The sequence below is a fragment of the Colletes latitarsis genome, chromosome 4 (genome assembly GCF_051014445.1).
Source record: "Colletes latitarsis isolate SP2378_abdomen chromosome 4, iyColLati1, whole genome shotgun sequence".
NCBI lineage: Eukaryota > Metazoa > Arthropoda > Insecta > Hymenoptera > Colletidae > Colletes > Colletes latitarsis.
Window position 1 is genome coordinate 20,541,647 of NC_135137.1, and position 10,668 is coordinate 20,552,314.

The 10,668-nt window shown below is 34.3% G+C and overlaps 1 long non-coding RNA gene across 1 annotated transcript; it reads right to left on the bottom strand.

Annotated features, from left to right (window-relative positions):
* Positions 1–4,679: 4,679 nt before the first annotated feature.
* On the bottom strand, positions 4,680–8,437 carry LOC143341007 (uncharacterized). The gene is made up of 3 exons (XR_013079547.1): positions 7,185–8,437; positions 7,003–7,048; positions 4,680–4,923 (listed from the first exon to the last, which is right to left on the bottom strand). It is a non-coding gene; the product is annotated as an uncharacterized LOC143341007 (long non-coding RNA).
* Positions 8,438–10,668: the final 2,231 nt, after the last annotated feature.

Genomic DNA, 10,668 nt, shown 5'->3' on the forward strand with positions numbered 1-10,668 from the left:
TGTGTGTGTGTAAATCGTCGTACGTTCGTGCCCGGTGCAGTAAAACACGTGCATCGATCTAGGTTACGTACGTTCCTCACGTGCCACTTTCTCAATCTATACTTTTAAATAAAAATTTTCGATGAGGTGCATTTGTAGCTATTACGTGTAGCATCATGAGCAAACTCTTAGAAAATCACTCCTACTCCTCATTTGGACAGAATTTTTACTTTCATGATTTTAGCGAAAAGTCGTTTTCCTGCTCGGGGAACACATATGTACAGGGTGTTCGGCCACCCCTGGGAAAAATTTTAATGGGGGATTCTAGATGCCAAAATACGAAAATACAGACGAAAATCAAGAATACCAATTTGTTGATAGAGGCTACGTTGAAAAGTTATTAACAATTAAACTCAAAAATTTCAAATCGTTCTGGAAAAATTGTTATCGGTTGCGGGGGTCAATTACAATCATTTTTGGTGAATACACATACCTCCGAAATCTTACCCACTTTCGAGATAAAAATTCGAGAATGTGTGAAATTTGTTCGATGGAAAAGAAAAATTTCAAATCGTTTTGGAAAAATTATCTTCGGTTGCGGGGGTTACTTACAACCATTTTGGGTGAATCGTCATATCCCCCTAATCATGCGCATTTTCGAGAAAGAAATTCAGTACGGGCGGAACTTTAAACGTTAACAACTTTTTAATAAAGCCTCCATTAACAAATTGGTATTCTTGATTTTCGTCTTACTTTGGTCTCTAGAATCCCCTGGGAGAAATTGTAATGGGAGATTCTAGAGGTTAAAGTAGAACGAAAATCAAGAATACCAATTTGTTGATGGAGTAATACGATACTAAACAAAGTTATTGACGTTTAAAGTTCCGCTCTTACTTTCGAATTTTTTTCTCGAAAATGCGCAGGATTTCGTATGTGGTATGTCTATTCACCGAAAATAATTGTAATTGACCCCCGAAACCGAAAGTAATTTTTTCAGAACGATTTGAAATTTTCTTTTTCTTTCGTCGAAAAATTTAGGCACTGCCTGTCGATTTTTCTTAAAAATTCCTTTCTGATTTTTATTCAGTTTGTAAAATAGTTGTTTAATAATACTCTTTGTGTAGGTACCCATGAGCTCTACTCGCGAAAAAAAACGTTTCATTGGAATATATTCACTATTCACTATATCAGTAGGAGTTGCGGGGGCTGTTTGAAAATTTGACCAGTTATATGGGATTTTTCTCACTTTACGGGGTCAAGGAACAACTTTTCCAACATCTCTACATATTCTCCATTAAAATGTGCGTTGTGTTGCTGTTTGAAACATTAAAATCGTTCGATCCGGCTGTCGACCAAAAAAAAAAATGCTTGTAACTGACCCCTGCAACGAAAACTAATTCTTCCAAGACGATTCGAAATTCTTTTTTACTTGAATTTTTTTTGTCGAAACTGAGTAGGATTTCGGGGGTACGATTCTAACTGACCTCCGCGACCAAAAATAATTTTTTCAGAACGATTTGAAATTTTTTTATTTAATGTTATTAATAACTACTTTTTAACGAAACCTCAGTCGAAAAATTGATATTCTTAATTTTCGTCTTATTTTGGCTTCTAGAATCTCCCATTAAAATTTTTCCCAGGTGTGGCCAAACACCCTGTATATATTAAATCAATATTAATGAAATTACACCTTGACCGAATTCATTTCAATCCCCACACTAATACATATATTGTGTGTATGTACCATAAATGGTCGAGAATGGAGTCACCTTTCCTATACTGGTATTATTAGATGGTCGCAGGTCCTGCATAAATTTCAATTTACATAATTTTTGTTTTGAGTAAACTCATTTTACTTTTTTGTATATTATTACCTAATGCAACTCATATTTTCCAGCCATGCGATGTAGGAATATTTAGACGATTAAAAGTTGCATGGCGAAGGGTAGTGCAGGAACGTAGACAAAGTACGTAGGTAGACTAAACCCATTACGAAGGTGAATTTCGCACCAATATATCATACCATATATAAATTCCATGAAGAAGGAAATGCTTTTAAAGCTTGTGGTGGCCTATGACCGTTTAACTCAAATACAATTTACTACACAAAACGTATTTCAGAAAGAAGAAAATAAATTAGAATTCATGTCGCCAGATGAAACTGACATCAATGACAGCAATATAGGTAGTTTTACATAGCATTCAAGAGCATATTCCAGATGATCTGAGAGGGGAACAATTTTCTTTTCTATATAGAAAATATTAAAATACAATCGGGACACAACTCGCAGAGAGAAAGCACTGCTGATGTTCAACGCAGTGCAGTTCATAGTAACAGTAAAACCAATACCAGTGTAGAAGACTAATTTAACAACGTTTCGCTAGAAGAAACTAATATATGATATACTGATCATTAATTAACTTTAATATTTCATGACAATGATGCTTTTACTTTTTTCTAATGGGAATTGTTTTGTTTCCGATGGTACTGAAATCAAACTACATTAATTCTACAACGTTACTTTACTTATTTTCTCGTAAAGACAAAGATTCTTCAGAATCTATTCTGGATAAACATTATCAACATTATCAAAAGATTGAAAAAACAACAAAGAAAAGAAAAGAAAAGAAATATAGAAAGAGTGTGTGCAATCAAAGTTACATCAAAGACATGAAAATAGGCTCAGCTTGAAAAAATAGAAGCAATTGATAACCAGGAAAAAGAAAAACAAAGAATGAAAGAAGAACGATTAGAAAAGAAAAAAACAAGCCGAGAAATTAAAAGAAGAAAAGCTATTGAAAAAAGAAAGAAAAACAGAAAAATGAAAAGGAAAAGGAGAAAGAAAAGCAAGACGAAGAGAAGGAGAAATGTAAAACTCAAACTAAAAATAAAAATAAAGTTAAGAACGTGAAAAGAAAATAATAAATAATATTATTGTGTTGTTTTTACAGGGTGAATGTAGTAACTGAACCAGGTGGTTATGACTATGCAACATTTTTATTAGCATCTTTTTCAAACTCCACTTGGAACAACACTGTACGTATGTATGTATGGGATTATCAGGAACCGTGTTTGTTCGTTAATCGGTACACTCGTATTTATTTCGTTAAACACAGTCACACCTACTACGTACTTTTCTTCAATCTTTCTCTCTTCCGTGCTGTCTTTTCTCGCTTTCTGGGTTATTCACCCATCAGCTGTTCGGCCGTACGCTCGCCGCGTGTTGACGGCTTTTTCGGCGGTAACCGTCTTCGCTCGTGCAAGCTCGTGGACAGCGAACGATTCGCTGTACGGCCAAAAATTCGTGCGCGATTTAATAATTTTCAACTGCACGGTTCCCTACATACAGGGTGTTTGGCCATCCATGGGAAAAATTTTAATGGGGGATTCTAGAGGTCAAAATAAGACGAAAATCAAGAATACCAATTTGTTGATGGAGGCACTGTTAAAAAGTTATTAATGTTTAAAGTTCCGCTCGTACTGAATTTTTTTCTCGAAAATGCGCAAGATTTCGGGGGTATGTCTATACATAAAAAATGATTGTCACCGACCCTCGCAACTGAAAATAATTTTTCACAGAACGATTTGAAATCTTTTTTTTTCATCGAAAAATATAGGCACCCGATTAGATTTTCGGTAAGGAATTTTTTCCTCGAAAGTGCGTAGGATTTCGGGGGTATGTGTAATGACCAAAAATGATTGTAATTGACCCCTGCAACCGAAAATAATTTTTTTAGAAAAATTTTTGAAAAATTTGTTTTTCGCCGAAAAATATCAACACATACTCGAATTTTTTTCTCGAAACTGAGTAGGATTTCGAATATATGCCTATTCACTGAAAATGCTTGTAATTGACCTCCGCAGCCGAAAATAATTTTTCCGGAACGATTTGAAATTTTTGAATTTAATTGTTAATAACTTTTTAACGAAGCCACCATCAACAAATTGGTATTCTTGATTTTCGTCTTAGTTTGGCCTCTAGAATCTCCTATTAAAATGTTTCTCAGGGCTGGCCGAACACCCTGTATACTACTATGTTGGTCAGATCCATGGTTTGTTCCGGTTTGAATCACGCAGTAATGTGGGCCCACAAAGAAGCAGTCAATTAAACCTGATTTCGATCAATATTTTAGAGGATAACACCGGTTAGGTCTGGGTCAGGTCTGGGTTATGCCCGCATCTGGCTCATGATTATGCCTTCTTCGCATACTTGTTGGCCAGATCCTGGGTTTCTTCTGGTTTGAATCACGTAGTAATGTGGTACCACACAGTAACAGTCAATTAAACCTGGATTCGGTCAGTATTTTAGAGGATAACACCGGTTAGGTCTGGGTTAGGTCTGGGATATGCGCGCATCTGGCTTATACTTTCGCCTTTTTCGCATACTTGTTGGCCAGATCCTGGGTTTTTTTCGTGTTTGAATCACGTACTAATGTGGTAACACACTGAAGCAGTCAATTAAACCTGGTTTCGATCAATATTTTAGAGGATAACACCGGTTAGGTCTGGGTTAGGTCTGGGATATGCGCGCATCTGGCTTATACTTTCGCCTTTTTCGCAAACTTGTTGGCCAGATCCTGGGTTTTTTTCGTGTTTGAATCACGTAGTAATGTGGTACCACACTGAAGCAGTCAATTAAACCTGGTTTCGATCAATATTTTAGAGGATAACACCGGTTAGGTCTGGGTTAGGTCTGGGATATGCGCGCATCTGGCTTATACTTTCGCCTTTTTCGCAAACTTGTTGGCCAGATCCTGGGTTTTTTTCGTGTTTGAATCACGTAGTAATGTGGTACCACACTGAAGCAGTCAATTAAACCTGGTTTCGATCAATATTTTAGAGGATAACACCGGTTAGGTCTTGGTTAGGTCTGGGTTATACCAGCATCTGGCTCATGATTTTGCCTTCTTCGCATACGTGTTGGCCACGTGTTGACGATAAAACTGTAAGATAAAGGATGAATTAAGTTCCAAGTCCCTAAAATTTTCCAAATCATAGATTTAAAAATGATTTAGATATTTACATGATTTTAGTGTGGGTATTTATACAAGTATGTAAATCTCTATTTATGCATAACATGTTACCCCTAAATGGGCAAGTTAATGAATTATATACATGTTAATTGTATAATAATAACCCTTTGTTCCTCATAAAAATTCACAACTGAATTGCTATCATTCTAAAAAAATCCATCCCAAAATATATTATCAAAACTAGTAATAAATTATTTGAACAAGGTGATAACAGATTTGAAATATTTAATAAAATTTAAATACCAGAGATTGATAGTATTAATAAAAGATAATATTAATACTATTTTGACACTGTTATTTGATTTTAATATTAATTATAGATACTTTGATTATTGATTTATTAAAACATAAAGTTAATGAAGTCCCAGTAGATTATAAATATTTTAAAGAGCATGAATTAGCATAGAATTTCATAAAAAATTTGATGAGTGATAGAAGTAACTTGAATAATCTGAATTTTGTAGCTTTTACTATATCTTTGGATATGGAATCACAGATTCATTTTATTAATAAAAATAGAGATAGTACTGATGATTTACTCAGACTCGTTAAAGTAAGTGGGCCAAGTGGGAAGAATATTAAGATAGATGGATAGATATTGGTAAAAGTATTCTTCTTGTCCTTATATAGGAAATCTTTAATATTACAAATAAACTCTTTCTGTAAAATCTTGAACTTATCATTATAATTTATAGAATTAAAGTCAACGCATCTAATAATGAAAGTGAACTGAAGTATTTTATAGACTTGTCAAGAACGTTTTTTGGTATATTCCTAGCAAACGACCCGTTCAACGATCGGGATGAGTTATACGTAATTCGATTCGTCTAATTCAGTATATTATTTATATGCATTTCATTATCTGCGGAAATTCGGTATTTTTACAAAGTAACTAAGTATTTTAAATATATTCTGATAGGTTCACAGGTGGAAACAAGTGACTGTCGTTACATGTGTTCAAAATGCCAGCTAGTAAAATGCTAATTTGTTAACAATAACATTTATTGAATGAAATTTCTGCTATTTCTGCAAATATCTCATTGAATAAATCACCATCTTTCTATTATATATACATTTACTAAATACATAATGGCTCAGGTATCCAATGAAGTTACTCTTATTGGAAATATAAAATATTGATAGTATTATATGTTAGAAAAAAGTGGCGTCTTCAATTTAATTCATGTAAGCATCAGTAATGAGATCTTGAAAATTGACGCTGTGATTAATTTTCAAATGGCCTCTGTGCCATTATTTCTACAACAAAATGTTGATTCATCAGTCTCTATCTACTCTACCCTTCCACAATTGCTGCGCAGTATTTTTATTTAATGTTAGTTATATAATATCACGACATTGCTCATAATTATATGTTAGCATATATGGTAATTTTAAAACAATATCTGTAACTGAGTTTGTTTTTAGAAAACCACGTTCTTTGCTTTTCAAATATCTTTATATAATGCAATGGCTTTTAAAAACTAAGGGTATAAACATCTCACCGTAAACCGTAAATAGTTTACATTTTAAAGATCCAGAAACAGGCGCTCATACGAATAAAACAGAAACTACGTGGAAGCATAGTAAACACTTTTTGCCTGAATATTGTCGGTTAGTATTTGCAGTTCCACACGTTTTTTAATATGTTTTTCTAACATATAATACAAAATAATAAATATTATATTTTCTATTTTCAGCAAAAAAGATAATTTCATTGGGTACTTAAGCCATTACGTGTTTTATAAACCTTCCAAGCAAGGAAAGGATGATTTATTTAATCAGTTCTTAAAAGAAATTTCAGAAATTTCATTTGATGATGATTGATTCTGTAAAAAATCAAAATATACCAGACTTAGATGATAATGAAATTTAATAATAAAAACAAGTTAAACCAACGTACTGCGTGCAATAGTAATTTACTATATATTGTAAACACTGTCAGCGGCGGGGAGACATTTTTTACTGTTGCTGCATGTACTGTCTACATACCTGGTTTTAATACTGTCCGCCTGACCGACTCGTGGAAGTTCTATGCCTAAAAAAATGATTTTTATGCATCATACACGTTCTACAAATTCCCATTTGACAATGTAGAATAGATCCAATTAGATAAATTATTTATAATTTTTAAAATGAACATAGCAACGATTTAATGTTAATCATTACATTACCAATTTTTCCAGATATTAGTTTAAAACCATCACCAACTTTAATATCAACCGGGTTTTGTAGATTTTTGGATTCATAAAAGTACTCATCTGTGTTTATTATGTGATCTGAGCAACCACTATCTAGTAGCCATTTAATATTTCTACTTCTTCTATTTTGCTACTTTTCATTACTTCAACCTTGAATGAATTGTAATTTCTACTGTCATCTAGACTCGAATTTCCAGCCACTTTTGTATCGTGTCTATTTTGTATATGTTTGAAAAGGTTGCCTTTTGTAATAATTATTAAAGTTTTCTGGGCAGTAACGTTGGATGTGCCCTGACTTATTACACTTGTAACGTACCGCTTCAGTAGTCGTTGCACTGCTATGCTGATTATCCTTTGAATTGAGATATTTGTTCTGATTGCGTTGTACGTGTCGAAACCTATGACCTCTAGGATTTTTAGTTAAATTTGAACTAAACGTGCGAGTGTAATTTCTGCTGTACTCAAAGTAGTAACTTTTACCGTTTCTCTTTTGATACTCTAACAGTAATTTAGATTTTACATACTCAACTGTTTTCTCCTTCGTTGGCAGTGCATCAATAATATCAACAATAAGTGAGAAGTTAACGTTAATAACAGATAATTCAATTTATCCTCTTCATTCACAGTCTCACCAGTATTTTTGAGCCTATTTATATGCGTTTCAAATTCGTTAAAGAAGTCACTTGGATTTTCACCTTCTTTCATTTTTAATTCTAACAATCTTCTTTTACACAATAGCTTTACTGCACTGTTTTTAACTAGATAAATTTCGTCAAGCTTTGCAATCATATTTTTCGCAGTCGTTTCTGATATTATTAATTCTAACTGAGTGTTTGAAATACTGTTTACGATGTAACTTTTTGCTTTAATTTCTTTTTTATTCCAATCTTCGACTCTTATTTCAGCCGGTCTTTCATCATGTAGAATAACCTCGTTACAGTCTTTCATTTCTAAAAATAAATTTAGCCTGAATTTCCAGTTCCATAAAATATTTGTAACATGAAATCGTCCTTTTTTTCACTTGCCATGCTTCTATCTTAGGTTATCTTCCTTTCACAACTAAATTTCTTTTCTTTACTGTTAACGAACAAACCACGGACCTCTGCTACCATGTTAAAATACTGTTTATATTATTTATTATAATGAATCTTGTTACAAAACAAACACACTTATTTTCCATTGTGAAAAGAAAACTTAAAAACTAAAAGAACATTTCTCGACGTGTGCTTCTTTCACACACACACACACACGCGCGCGCGCGCGCGCGCACACACACACACACTCCTAAACACTAAAGAAACTAACGAATTTTAAGTCATATTTCTAACAATAACAGTAACAGTTTATAAAAAAATAACGAATTTCCACAGATGCATAGAAATGCATATCAATAATGTACTGAATTAGGCGAATCGAATAATGTATAACTCACCCCGATCCGTTGCTAGGAATGTTCCATAACTTTTCAACAAAGTCTAAAATTTTTCCCAAGGGTGAATACCTATACACTGTATAGATATCCTGTTTCCTTCAACCGAACGACACGTGTCCCTAAAAAATATATTTATAAAGTAAGTCGGTCAAGTAGGAAGAATATTCAGATATTTAAGAATATGAATGTATTGGTAAAAATATCCATTCCTCTTACCTTTATGTCCTGTGTATTGGATAATATAGATTTACATACTTTTACCGCTGAATTCGAAATTCTGAACTAAACATAGGTAAAGGACTCGTCAAAACCGTTTTTCATTCTTTTTATAGTTTTATCTGTTTTCCAAAAAACAACCAATTAAATTAAGTTGCAAGAATGCAAAAGCGATAAAACTTACAGAGGCTTTAAATGTTTACTTAAGACTTTGCCTTTTGTAAAAACCGGCGATATTGACTGTGTGTGTGTGTGTGTAAATCGTCGTACGTTCGTGCCCGGTGCAGTAAAACACGTGCATCGATCTAGGTTACGTACGTTCCTCACGTGCCACTTTCTCAATCTATACTTTTAAATAAAAATTTTCGACGAGGTGCATTTGTAACTATCACGTGTAGCAACATGTGCAAACTTTTAGAAAATTGCTCGTACGTCTCGTTTGGACAGAATTTTGATTTTCATGATTTTAGCGAGAAGTCGTTTTTCTGCTCGGTGAACACGGATCCTGCTAAATTTTCGACGTGCATTTGTAGCTATTACGTGTAGCAACATGTGCAAACTTTTAGAAAATCGCTCGTACGTCTCGTTTGGACAGAATTTTGACTTTCATGATTTTAGCGAGAAGTCGTTTTTCTGCTCGGTGAACACGGATCCTGCTAAATTTTCGACGTGCATTTGTAGCTATTACGTGTAGCAACATGTGCAAACTTTTAGAAAATCGCTCGTACGTCTCGTTTGGACAGAATTTTGACTTTCATGATTTTAGCGAGAAGTCGTTTTTCTGCTCGGTGAACACGGATCCTGCTAAATTTTCGACGTGCATTTCTAGCTATTACGTGTAGCAACATGTGCAAACTTTTAGAAAATCGCTCGTACGTCTCGTTTGGACAGAATTTTGACTTTCATGATTTTAGCGAGAAGTCGTTTTTCTGCTCGGTGAACACGGATCCTGCTAAATTTTCGACGTGCATTTGTAGCTATTACGTGTAGCAACATGTGCAAACTTTTAGAAAATCGCTCGTACGTCTCGTTTGGACAGAATTTTGACTTTCATGATTTTAGCGAGAAGTCGTTTTTCTGCTCGGTGAACACGGATCCTGCTAAATTTTCGACGTGCATTTGTAGCTATTACGTGTAGCAACATGTGCAAACTTTTAGAAAATCGCTCGTACGTCTCGTTTGGACAGAATTTTGACTTTCATGATTTTAGCGAGAAGTCGTTTTTCTGCTCGGTGAACACGGATCCTGCTAAATTTTCGACGTGCATTTGTAGCTATTACGTGTAGCAACATGTGCAAACTTTTAGAAAATCGCTCGTACGTCTCGTTTGGATAGAATTTTGACTTTCATGATTTTAGCGAGAAGTCGTTTTTCTGCTCGGTGAACACGGATCCTGCTAAATTTTCGACGTGCATTTGTAGCTATTACGTGTAGCAACATGTGCAAACTTTTAGAAAATCGCTCGTACGTCTCGTTTGGACAGAATTTTGACTTTCATGATTTTAGCGAGAAGTCGTTTTTCTGCTCGGTGAACACGGATCCTGCTAAATTTTCGACGTGCATTTGTAGCTATTACGTGTAGCAACATGTGCAAACTTTTAGAAAATCGCTCGTACGTCTCGTTTGGACAGAATTTTGACTTTCATGATTTTAGCGAGAAGTCGTTTTTCTGCTCGGTGAACACGGATCCTGCTAAATTTTCGACGTGCATTTGTAGCTATTACGTGTAGCAACATGTGCAAACTTTTAGAAAATCGCTCGTACGTCTCGTTTGGACAGAATTTTGACTTTCATGATTTTAGCGAGAAG